This window comes from Ostrea edulis, chromosome 10 (assembly GCF_947568905.1).
Source record: "Ostrea edulis chromosome 10, xbOstEdul1.1, whole genome shotgun sequence".
Lineage (NCBI taxonomy): Eukaryota > Metazoa > Mollusca > Bivalvia > Ostreida > Ostreidae > Ostrea > Ostrea edulis.
The window spans coordinates 25,049,978-25,063,942 of record NC_079173.1 but is presented as its reverse complement, the minus strand read 5'-3'; the positions used below and the strand labels follow the sequence as shown (position 1 = coordinate 25,063,942).

At 35.7% G+C, this 13,965-nt stretch overlaps 1 long non-coding RNA gene across 1 annotated transcript; it reads right to left on the bottom strand.

Annotated features, from left to right (window-relative positions):
- Positions 1-1,941: 1,941 nt before the first annotated feature.
- Positions 1,942-3,876, bottom strand: LOC125665617 (uncharacterized). The gene is made up of 3 exons (XR_007366285.2): positions 3,429-3,876; positions 2,396-2,480; positions 1,942-2,265 (listed from the first exon to the last, which is right to left on the bottom strand). It is a non-coding gene; the product is annotated as an uncharacterized LOC125665617 (long non-coding RNA).
- Between the last annotated feature and the right edge of the window lie 10,089 nt (positions 3,877-13,965).

The window sequence follows — 13,965 nt, the reverse complement described above, 5'->3', positions numbered from 1 at the left end:
ATTGAATTTTTTTAATTTCGATATATGTTCATGATGAAGCTTTGATATAAAACATATTAAAAAATCAATGTTGGTAATCGACCTTGTTTTTGAGAAATATGGCAATTTTAATAGCACCTTCTTTAGTCTTTGCAAAGCGTAAAAAGTGAAGAAAAATAAGTAGAGAGCAATATACAAATAGAGCTATAACATTTTTATTGTAAAAAGGATCATAACTTGTCATATATGGTTCCAAACAACCTTTCACATAATTGTATATTACACATCAATTTCAAGTTCAGCAATCATTGTTAACATGCAACAACATTACTTCAACAAAGCTACATTGGCCTTAAAATAGTGCACAATATTTGCACACAGGGTCATACTTTTGCTTTAGCTGCAAAAAAATTACCCATCAAATTTCTTATTTTATTTCATTAAGTGGTTAGTCTATTAGTAAGTTAAATATAAGAAAAAAATTATACACCATAATGGGGTTCAATATGGAACTAGCAAAAAATTCCTAACCCCACCCCCTTTTTACAAACTACACATTTTCGTAAGAAAAAGGATTATTAAAAGATGTTGTAAACAATCCATCAAAAAAAGCTTGCTGAAATTCGAAGATTCTTTGTAATACCTTTTTTAAATTAATAAATATAATACAGAAAGTATGTATTTCAAATTTTAGCTTATACTCTGTTGTAGTTCTCGTTGTTGACCTTTGTGCACTTACATTCAGAATATAAATTTATCATACGTCATCACATTTGATGATTAATATTAGAGTTTTCCCACATAAAAATCCCCACAAAAAATAGAAATACAATTTATATTTGTTAAAACAAATGTCTCCATTACATCCCAACCCCTTTAATATACTGCATGGTATGGAAGAGAAAGAATGAGCAGGAACATAGACATCATGAATTGCACTCGGCGCATTGAGAAGAAGGATTTAGCCAGCAGAGATAAACTACTGACTTTTTAATAACTTAAAATGTTTGAGCATTCGATCCCAAATTACCTCTGAGAATTGAACATGACAGTAAGAAGGTTTCTATAAGCTATTTCAGGGGCGGATCGGGAACTGTAATCGGTTGGGGGAGGGGGGGGGGGGGACTGTATGAGGCAGGGGTCTAAAACTAATTCAATAAATCAAAACGTTTTTTCAGACATTTATTTCTCCGAGAGTGGAGGAAATTATTGCTTCTTTTATCGTATACATTTTTCTTAACAACATACCACGATTTACCTATTATACCTATTTGAAGAAATTGATATGATTATACAGCATAGTGCACCAAATATGTTTAAATAACAACTTTATATTCAATATCAATAGAAAGATTTCAACCCAAGCGACCCATGGATTGATTGATTGTATCTTGTTTAACGTCTCTCTCTCTCGAGCATTTTTCCCTCATATGGAGACGTCACCAAGACCGGTGAAGGGCTTCAAATTTAGGCCTTTGCTCAGCGCTTACGGCCATTGAGCAGTGAGGGTTCTTTAGCGTGCCACACCTACTGTGACACTGGGGATCCGTTTTTAAGGTCATATCCGAGGACCCGTGACATTCACACCTGATACCGAGTGTTTGGCAATGGAACTTCCATTACCTGTTTTAACGGCTTAGGTCTGTCGCGGCCGGGATTCGAACCCCGGCCTTCTGCATGCGGGGCGAATGCTCTAACCTCTAGACCACCACCGTGGCTCGACCCATGGATCCCGAGGCCCATATCAGCTATCTTGCTCTCACAAATATATATGTATCTTCATAAGTTTATGAGTCCTACTTGTAGTCTCACACTGAAACAAAAACTCGCTATTGGATAACTCAGAATGCATGCATACTGCATTATCTATTTCTAATTTCTCCCAGTTCACGGTATATATGCACTGAATGTGTTGGGGGGGGGGGGGGGGGGGGTAGAAAATGAGAAATTCAAACACATTGATTAAAAGTTATAAAATTGGTATTTTATTTTCATTTAGAAATGTTTACTGATTTTGATATATCAAAAACTTAGAATAATCAACAATGACACTTCATCTACATTTATGCAATATTATTGTCTTTAAGAAAGACATATAATAGTATACATGAGTACATGTACTTGTTTTCAATTAAATTCACACTTTAGTATGTTGCACAATATATCTGGGCCCACAAATACATTATTGATTCTATCCAAGTCCCACATTGTGCAGAAGTTCTTGCTCTGTAACCTGTAAAGTTGTGGGGTCCAGGGGATATGACATCATCAATGTAAATGAAGTACCTGTTAAAATATATTCTGTATATTCAAATATTGAAAAAAAAAGATGAATATGATTATTTAATATACTAAGAATTGTCTTTACAAATGTCTGGTGTTAAAATAAAAAAATTTATCTTAGAAAATACTGTACCTTTCTTGCTGATTTTCAAGGCAAATTGCTGTTAAAGTTGTTGACTCGAAGCCCATTTCAACTTGCACTGGTCCTTAGGATGACACTTAGGGAAAAAATCATCATAATTAATATTTGCACAGTCAGTATTAATCATTAATTATACTGTGTCAGACAATGTCAATTTTAAAATTGTGGGTCTCAATGCATCTTCAGTGAACTTTAAAATACTGATATATTGAAAATTACATTTATTATGTTAATTTTTAAAATCTTGTCTGAAATCAGTATTACATATGTAACACTATGTTAAATGTGTGCAGTGCAGCAATGTGAACTCTTGCAGTAGTAGTACATCTGAATGATTGTTATTTACTTTATATTGTTATAGCTAACTTCTATTTAAACTGTACATACCCCATACACCCCCCCCCCCCCCTTAATGAGGTGAATAAACATCATGATTATCATATTGCAATATGAGATGACAGATATGTTTTCATACGATAAACTGCCAGTTCATTCTAATAATATCAAAACAAGTCAACTCTAGATTTATCAGACATGTCTCCTTTACCAAGTGTGGCTCAAGAGAAGGACATACATATCTTATGTTCATACAATACATACATTTGCCTATGAGAGGGCTTGTGATTTCAAAAAAATGAAAATATTAATATTTTAAATTGTAGACTTGCATGCTTGTGTGAAACATGAAACCCCAGATTTGAAATATCTCTTAGGTCAATGAAATTTCAAGATATTATAAGTACTATCATGTATACCAAATAGAAATTTAGTGCACCCCCCCCCCCAAAAAAAAAAACTTGGGAGAGACCTATTTTTTTTAAATGTGGCATATACATGACATTCATTTACAATTACATGAGCATATAGGAGTTATATTTTGGGCACATATGGAATACATAAATGCAAAGAAAATGAAACAATTCCAAGTTGTGTGTTTATAGATGTTATTATAAAATCAGGTTGTGAAATAGCAGAGGAAAAGTGGGTTGAATACAAATTTAATTTGCCATATTTTTTCACTTACCAAACGAAATTATAACCTCGTTGTCCACGTTGAATGCATCCATCTAATCCCTGTTCTCAGAAGAAACTTTGTTTAAACTCTCAATGACTACATAAACAGTATTGAAACTCGCAGCACTCGGAGTCGGACATCACGATCACGCTACATCAACAACTTTGTAAAATTGTTTACGTAGCGCAGCTATGCATGGTCGTGAGGTAAAAAGTGCCATTCTGCACGGACGAAACATTTGGTCCACTATTATTACATTGACTATTCCTAATCTAAACTATGGTCTATCTTTCGTCGAGACGACCCCCTCAATCATCGAGTCAGTCACAGCAACAACTTGTACTTTCGGAACCCCTTTATATTTTTCAACTACTCTATGACGGTGTACGGAATTCCGGAAAATAAATTCACGTGAATATACACGATTTTTACTGATCACGTGGTTGCTATCCGTCTCTACCTTAAAGCTATGAGAAAGCTTGTCTGGAATTTAAAAACATTAATTGTACTTTCGAAACAATCTAATTATTTTAATTACGTGATTGTCAATGAAGTATACCGCAGTGACGGCGACATTTTTCCGGAGGCATTATGGGTAGTCCCCATCATTTTTATTTTTTCAGCTGATGAAGAGCAAACCACGTGACTCAATTGCGTAATCATTGGAGCGAGCTCGTCGCATCGCTTCGCGACGCGAGCTTCGCTCGCTAATATGTTGTACGGTGTGATCGTTGAGACGATCGAAGCCCATTAACATCTTGCAACACGACTTATAGACATTTTATCCACCTCCAATCGGAACATCACTCGGCCTATTCCGGAATAGGCCGAGTGATGTTCCGATTGATCCGCCTCTTCATTTAACGCGGGAAATATAACGTGGTGGATGTAAACAGTTACAGTGTGACGTTATATTAGCTGCAATGTTTTTTCTTCTTCTCTCAAACCAAGCAAAAACAAAATGTTTGAAGCTATGAGAAAGCTTGTCTGGAATTTAAAAAGATTTATGGTACTCTCTAAACAATCTAATTATTTTAATTAAGGGTTTGTCAATGAAGTATACCGCAGTGACGGCGACATTTTTCCAGAAGCATTATGGGTAATACTCATCTTTTTTCAGCTGAAGAAGAGCAAATCACGTGACTCATATGTGTAATCATTGGAGCGAGCTCGTCGCGACGCGAGCTTCTCTCGCTAATATGTATAGGGTGTGACCGTTGGACCGAGCGAAGCATGTACGTAACCCCGTGTCCCGAGTGGTAATCATAATTACGTTAAGTACGGTAGATTATGATTCATTTAAAAATATATATTTTGAATGAAATTTCCTTGCGCTAAACACCCAGTAACATCTCAATATCAAAGGAGTTTATATGGGGACAACAGTTTTACATGATCCGCTTATTCATCGAACGCGGGAAATAAAACGCAAGGCGACGTAAATTGTGCATTGTGACGTCACATTTAGCCTCGACTTTTTTCTTTTCAAAGCAAACAATTAATATGTATACGGTGTGACCGTTAGGCCGAGCGAAGCATACACGTATCTCCGTGTCCCGAGTGGTAATCATAATTCCGTTAAGTACGGTAGAATATTATTCATTTAAAAATATATATATTGAATGAAATTTCCTTGCGCTAAACCCCCAGTAACATTTCAATATTAAAGGAGTTTATATGGGGACAACAGTTTTACACGATCCGCCTATTCATTGAACGCGGGAAATAAAACGCAAGGCGACGTAAATTGTGCATTGTGACGTCACATTTAGCCTCGATTTTTTTCTCTTTTCAAAGCAAACAATTATAAACAACAATAATACATTCCGTATGCAATGAAAATGGCCGTTAAAACTAAGCAAAATTAACCAATAACTTCAAAATGTTAAAAAAAGTAACCGTAATTTTATCGTATTTCAAAGAAACTCATGAACTCGTTCATCTATTTAGTCGTATTACGGTTTTATATGTATTTATTTGCTAAAACCTGTTACAATGATAATTATACTATTCACTTTGAACAAACTGAGTGTTTAAATTACGAATTGCACATTATAGTCTTCTATTATTGGCATTCAAAATAAAACACGAATAACTGTTGAAGCAGGTAATGAAAAAATTAATGGCGGCGCCCATATGGATCACGAAAATTTCAGTGAACGTATATAGAGATTATCTCTTTTTCTTTTGCTGATTTTGACTTTTTTCTTTTACATACGTGTTACCTTTAGAGCCTTGCTTCGCGGACGGGCCTTCGGCCCGTCCGAGCTTCGCTCGGTATAAACAACAATAATACATTCCATATGCAATGAAAATGGCCGTTAAAACTAAACAAAATTAACCAATAAATTCAAAAAAGGTAACCGTAATTTTATCGTATATTCTTATTCAAAGAAACTCATGAACTCGTTCATCTATTTAGTCGTATTACGGTTTTATATGTATTTATTTGCTAAAACCTGTTACAATGATAATTTTACTATTCACTTTGAACAAACTGAGTGCAAACTCCCCGTCGAGGCCTCATTACGTCACCTACGTACAGACCTCTCCTATGTGACGCAGCACAATATACAGATTTGTATATTGTGAGTCCGCGATTATCACGCGGGCAAATAACAATAAAGAAGTAGTTCGTAGTTAAAAGCTTGAAAATATTGACATTAAGAGCATTAATATAAAAGTATGGATTTTATTTTAAACATAAAATTATCAAAAGATCATTAAAAGGTAGGGTTACTCAGTTCAAATTATAGTGTTTAATGTTTACGTTCTTGTTTTGAACTGTTTACGTTTGACGTTATGTTTTTTCGTCATTCTACAGTGACGTCACACAGTATACGCGGCCTAAGAATTCGCTATCCCATAATGCCTAACTGGAAGAGATTCGTTTGTGAGCAAACGAACTCTGGCGGAAGTTTGAAACTGAGTGTTTAAATTACGAATTGCACGTTAGAGTCTTTTATTATTGGCATTCAAAATAAAACACGAATAACTGTTGAAGCAGGTAATGAAAAAATAAATGGTGGCGCCCATATGGATCACGAAAATTTTAGTGAACGTATATGGAGATTATCTCTTTTTCTTTTGCTGATTTTGACTTTTTTCTTTTACATACGTGTTACCTTTAGAGCCTTGCTTCGCGGACGGGCCTTCGGCCCGTCCGAGCTTCGCTCGGTATCAATGATATGATAATAATAATGATTGGGTTTTATATAGTGGAGCGTAGCGGGAACGATAACTCTGGGTAGAGATTGAAAATACGGATGTATATTTAAGGAGGTATGCTACACCAGAGAAATTTGATGTAGATGAAAAGTGGAGGATATGTACAACAATATTTTGAAGTTGAAAAATTTCAAATTTACTTTATTTTGTCAAAAAATACAGTTTTAGTAGAAGGTAATCTGAAAAAAATTTAAAACCCCTGCTGGACTCGAACCTGCGACCTACAGTTCAGCATTCGGTATTCTAACCTACTGAGCTACTCGGGTAGGTATTTAAATAGAAAAGGAAAAGTCAAATATTGCTGATATTGATTTTTTCATCCATGTTTTTAAAGGAAGTCAGCCATTATGACGATGTAGAGTACTACCTTAATTGCTGTTATAAAATTTAGAAATTCATTTCAAAATTAAGGATTATCTCCCTCATGCATAGCTCTTATCCTTGGACGAATTTGGCTCCACTTTTTTGGCACGCTGTTTTTGGCTATATTTAGCTCTAAAACTTCATAGTTATCTCGGATTTCAAACATTTCGGTTGAGCATCACTGAAGAGACATTATTTGTCGAAATGCGCATCTGGTGCATCAAAATTGGTACCGTATAAGTTTTACATTATGACCCCTGGGTCGAGGCCTCTGCTGGTGGACTGTTAGTCCCCGAGGGTCTCTACAGCCCAGTTGCTAAGTACTTCGTTACTAGCTTGAAAATACGGATGTTTATTTAATTGCTGTTATAAAATTTAGAAATTCATTTCAAAATTAAGGATTATCTCCCTCATGCATAGCTCTTATCCTTGGACGAATTTGGTTCCACTTTTTTGGCACGCTGTTTTTGGCTATATTTAGCTCTAAAACTTCATAGTTATCTCGGATTTCAAACATTTCGGTTGAGCATCACTGAAGAGACATTATTTGTCGAAATGCGCATCTGGTGCATCAAAATTGGTACCGTATAAGTTTTACATTGACAAATCCCATGATTGGAAAATCGTATGCTGCTCAAAGTGCTTTACAATACATTAATATGTTGACGGTGCTACCGTTTGAACGACCGCAGCTTCATGTATGTACATGTTGTACATTTATAATGTTCATGCTTTGATCAGGTTCAATTTAAACAATATATATTTGCCAAATACTCATGACATGAATTTTCTCCCAGGGTATTATATTAAAAATCATTAAAACATGTATACATGAATGTGATTGAAATATTTTTATGCTATAGATCTACAGTATATACAATTTATTTCTGCTACCTTCACTGTGACTTGCTTAACCTTTGATGCACGACCTGTTCTGAACTGTATGCTCTCGGCCTCTACTTTCCTTTTTTCTACTCTCAATCTTTTCAAGTTACTAATTGTATGATAAAAATGCACAAACCTTTTAAGTTTGTAAAACTATATTTAAACAGCATTGTCTTTGAACACAAAACGCATTTCAATATATAATGAAAATTTAAAGATAAATCGATAAATTCAACTCTATTGGGCATGTATATGCCCCCCCTCCCCCCCCCCCCCCCCCCCCCCCCAATCCCCAAATGCGAACCTATCTAATTACAAAAATGAAATTCATATGATAATCCCCTTGTAGCAATGGTATGTTCCAAAAGAGAAAATTAGAATTTTTTTTATAATATTGTTCATAATCCTAGTTGTATCACAATGATGAAATTTTCAGCATTCACATATAATCATTGAATAAAATTGCAACATCATTGATTTCAGCCCCTCTCCTGGAATGCTGTTGTTGTGAGGATACATTAATACGCAATTTCCGAGTTGCCCAATACTTCTTTCCCTTTGTAGAACTCTTACGAACAGTGAGACGCAAAACATACTATCGTCCACACGCGGTGGGTACAAATATCGCTGCCTTCATATACAGCCTGTATTGCTTAAAGGCCGATTATCAGACATCATGCAACCACCCTAACTGCAGGGACACACAATATTAGTAAGTTTATTAGTATCTAATAATAAAATAGTTCAAACAAAAATCGATAATCACCATTTTTGTTTGATTAAAATATCACTCGTGCAGTTCAGAGGAAATAACAAATAATTTCATATTTAATTTAATGGCCTAATTCAATCAAATATTATTCTCCATATTGTCTGTTTAATGTATACCAACGGCTGATATCAACAAAATATACACTTTCATTGCTTTTATCCGTATTTACATAGCTAGTCTATAGTATATGTATACGTCTTGTACCCATCCAAGCGTTCAATAGAACACTGAACGTACCTCTATCACAGAAGAGCTGATATCTCGGAAGTTGCGTATTGATTCGATACTCAAGATATTGGTCTGCGTATGATCAGTTTTTAAACTGAGACAGGCTACTGACAAAAAAGTTGATGCTACAGGGTTTTAACAGTCTCGTTTAAAGTCAGCATTTCGCAAATTCTATGGTCGTTATAATAAACGATCTAGTTTGTCAATACAACTTGTAATTGGATCAAATGTTGTCTGATGTGTTTCATACCAATTGTTAGACTGGTTTTTTTGTTTTACACACTACACACTACTCTTGACAAGGGATTGTGTTTCATACTGATTTTGACTACGGATAACCGTTTACCTGGTCAAGATATAGGGCTCACGGCGGGTGTGACCGGTCGACAGGGAATACTTACTCATTCTAGACACCTGATCCCGCCACTTTAACTAACAGTTAACTTTCTGTTAACTCTTACATTTATATAGTGTTAACCAAACGTTAACTGTCCGTTAAAATTAACTAACTTTTGTGCAACTGGCTCCAGATCTCTTTTTATTGAGAGGCTTTCTCCAAAACTTCATTTCTTTATTTTCAATCCATTGAAAAATATGTCTTTTCCCATAGACTTCAATATTAGAATAATTAGGCCACGTTTTAAAACATTTCACAATGGAAACTTGGCTTAATTAATCTAACGTTAAAGTCAAGATTCTTGGCAAAACTTACTTTTACTTATTGCATAATAAATAATGATTTTACAAATTTTAGTTTTAAGCTTAAAATCTTAAAGTAGATTCACAAAAGCAACGGATTCCATGATTGTTTTAGTATCATTGAATGGATATTTATATAAACCTTTTAATTTTTACGTTTTATTTTCAGTTTTAAATATGTAAATAGCGTACATGTATGTATACAACATACTTTCATATACTATTTTATATTGTATCTGTATAATACTGCTGTCTGTATATATGTTTTCAGGACCACAATGTAAACTAGTTTTAAACTAATTGTGCTATCCTGTTTAAATAAAGGACATTATTATTGTTATTATTCGCTCATGTGTCTCATATTTACCATCTTCTGCTTTTAAAAAATTCAGACAAGTGTTTGATTTGCTTAGATATTATCATTACAGTTTGATATGCTAAGTTAGGTTTAGTACATTTTAATATACTTTTTAGACGTTGACAGAGGTATTAGTGGCTCACCAGGTTTCAAATCACTGGACCAAGTAGACCTGGAAAGCCAACGCGGAAAAAAAGTCATGGTTCTTTATTGCTTTCAGCATTTATGCCCATCTGTTACATAGCATGTGTACAAAATTCAAGGCACTATATTTGGCGCGCACAATATACTAGTGTAATAACTTGAATATTTTCCATTCAGTGACTTATGCATACACAAGTTATATCCACATATACAGTAAAAAGTAGTCAAGTTTCTGAAAAGTGGGGGACACAATACATCAATAGTGGCGTCGGTGGCCCAGTGGTTAGAATGTCGGACTCTCGACCGAAAGGTCGTGGGTTCGAGTCCTGGCCGCGGCAGGGCCGACGTTGTGTCCTTGGGAAAGGCACTTTACACGAATTTCCTCACTCCACCCAAATGTAAAAGGGGTGCCTGGCTATAGACAGTGAAAGATATTGTTAGAATGTTAGTGCTCTAGCGCCTGTAACGGCAGCTTGCACTTTATGCTTCCCAGGAAGCTGAGAAAGTTTTGGATTGGTGTCTGCCGGGGTAATAGCGAGCGAAGCTCGCGTCGCGACGAGCTCGCTCCAATGATTACGCATATGAGTCACGTGATTTGCTCTTCATTAGTCTAGTCCCCCTTCCCACAATTCCGTTCGCGCACTCTCTACATTGACTCAATGTAGAGAGTGCGCGAACGGAATTGTGGGAAGGGGGACCAGACTCAATGTAGAGAGTCATTCTCTCACCAGAGGCCGCGTTACGCAAGCTTCACATACACCTCTGTCAACGCTTTGAATCACGTGACCATATAATCACATGATATAAACAATCATTTTCGGTTTCCTTTCCCTTTAAAAGTTCAGGCAACAGGTGATACATCAGGCTTTTTTCATAGCCAACTGACACTTTAATAAGTACATATTTACCATTTAGCTGTTTGTCTCTTATTTTACAAGTTTTATCGTATTTTTACAGCCTTTCTTACTTTTGAGTCCATGTTTACAATTAAATCTACACCACGTGTATATCCTACATTCATACGCATATTACGAAGTAGTTCCAAATTTATGATCAGAAAACGGCGATTTTAATCAATTTACAGTAAGCATCAATTTGATTGCACCAAAAACATATCATAATATGACTAAATATTTAGTCCAAAACATAAATGTTGGATATTAGTAGTGCGAGGAGCGCACGGAACTCTGGGTAGAGAATGGTAGAGAGTGCGCGAACGGAATTGTGGGAAGGGAGACCAGACTAGCTCTTCATCAGCTGAAAAAAGATGAGTATTACCCATAATGCTTCTGGAAAAATGTCGCCGTCACTGCGGTATACTTCATGGACAAACCCGTAATTAAGATAATCAGATTGTTTAGAAAGTACCATAAACGTTTTTAAACTATGAGCTGAATTCAAGCTTTGAAATTATTTGAGAAAGAACCATGATAATGTGCCATAAGAATCTAAAACGATATTGGATTTCTTACTAAATTGGGGTTCACAATGCTAATTATTTTGGTGATTGAAAGTGAAAGTAACACATATAGGCGTACTTGTTTCTGTACCGGTATTAACACCGGCAAGGCGGCACGGGCACTTTTTTCCCGACCGGAAATGTGCATGCAATTCCGGGCTATGCCGCTGTATGCCGCTTTGAATTGATCGGGTGGATCGGCAACTGCAGATTCCAAGATGGCGTCAAACAGGTAGAAAACCAATATCTGCAATTTAACTTGTGCAAATTAATGCGTTAATCTTTCGTTTTGAAACTCATACTAATTGAAAATTATTTACACGCCAACTGAAGCATAATTAATCGACAATAAGCACATTATACACGTATCTAAATCGTTGGATGAGTCGCATGAGAAAAAAGTGCAAATTTTGATTTATATTTTATTGCATCATTTTCCCCCACAGTAACAATGAACTGCACCAGCTGAGGATAAATGGTTCCGATGGAAAAACTACGAGTATTAAAGTGGATGGACCGACTTTAGAAGCGCTGAGAAATAACGGTACGCACATACTATGATACTAGATGTCCCCCTCCCATCAAACATGCACCATGCCATGTCATTCTTACACACGGGCGTTTGACGTGAGTAAAGAAATCACATAGGCTTCTATATATTGAGGAAGAAAGACGATCTTCTACATGTATAAATAAAAATCGTCAAACTGCAATTGAATTGCCAAGCGCTTATTGAAGTCGGGGTTACCTAAGATGAGAAAGGGGGGGTGGGTGGGGGTGATGCTATAAATTTGAATTAAACTGGTTTTGTTTTCATGTAGTTGGAAGATGTATATAGGTATAGATTTAACAAAGGTAAAAAGATATCAAAGATTCCCATGTTGTTTAATACAATCTAGTAAATGCTCAGTTTTGAGTTTTTCCATCACATGCTATACTTTGATTGAAGGAATGAATCTATTTTTGTTTTTGTTTTTCGTAGCGCATGATAAATGCAAATTTTCCATTCATTTTTCGCGGTGAACCTAGATTCATTCCGTATCGTTTGATATTTACCAACAAGCTCTTACGTAGTGGGTGGGGGTCATAATAGCCTAGGTCACGCAAGCCGTTTGACTCCCCACTCGTCTCGTAGAACACGGCACTGACAAACGTGTAGGTGACCTAAACTAGGAGTCATCATATAGCAATATGAAGTACAGACTGCTATGAAAACATAATCAAAAAAATCCAGTGGCCCAAATTAAACCATTGATAGATAAAAAAAAAAAAAAAAAAATTGAACGGGGGAGAGGGGACTGTAAAATGCTGGGGCTGTTTTGAAGCTACTGAGTTCTGACAAAATATAACGTGTATGTTGTTGTGGGTCAGAATAATAGATGACCAGCAGAAATCAATAACAAACAATTCCAAGATTTATAACAATTTATTTATAATCATTTTCAGAAGAATATTACAATGAGAAACATACTTACTTACAGTGTCCGATGCTGGTTAACCACCGAGCTGAATTCACACAAGAGAATATAAACTGTTACAAATCGACCATTAAGTCCAATCCAATCCCCAGGTGTAAAAGTCCAAATGTAATTAAATAAAATGCCTCTCCATGTAGAGTGTTTTAAACACAAAATTTACAGTCACACTAAAATAATGTTCTAGAGAATTCTCTTCTAGAACATGTGTTACGGCAAACAATTATTACATCATCTCTCTATTCCCCCGCCCCTCCCTCGCTACAAGGTCTACTACCATGGAAGTCAGTATTATTTTTACTAACTCAGAGAATGGTATGTACATGTACTAAAATCACCGTAATTAAATAACGGTATGTTTATGACTCGACCTTGTTTGGGCCGAGTAACCTTTAATTTCAAGCCTTTTGCAAGATCGTTGCTGAGTATTTTGGGGCGATTCGACCATAATATATTTCTTTTTCTTTCCATCTGAAAGTAAAGTATTCAATTCATTAATTCTTTTCACCATACGTTATTTGTCAGCGTTTTTTTTTTTTTTTCTTCTTCAAATTTTGATCAGCATTTCCCTTAATTAGTCCTTTAATTTTTTAGAACTAATTTCATAGATGAAAACAACATCAACGGACATCTCTTTCATATCGTTACTGATCAGAATATAAATTGATTCAGGTATAACGTTTTAATGCACTGAACACGAGAGATTGATTATATCGATTTTGTCAGTTTTGTAAAACTGCTAATGAAGCATCTTCACAAGTCAAGAGTTATTGATTCGTGACCTCTCCCTAACCATTGACATCAGTCACCATTCAAAACATGGGCTCGAGATGGAGCATATGATTGGTTTGCAGCGTGTAGTGTGGAGCCAATCAGACAACGGCTTTTATAATCGACTGAAAACGAAACTAAACACGCATGGCGCGGCATCGGCA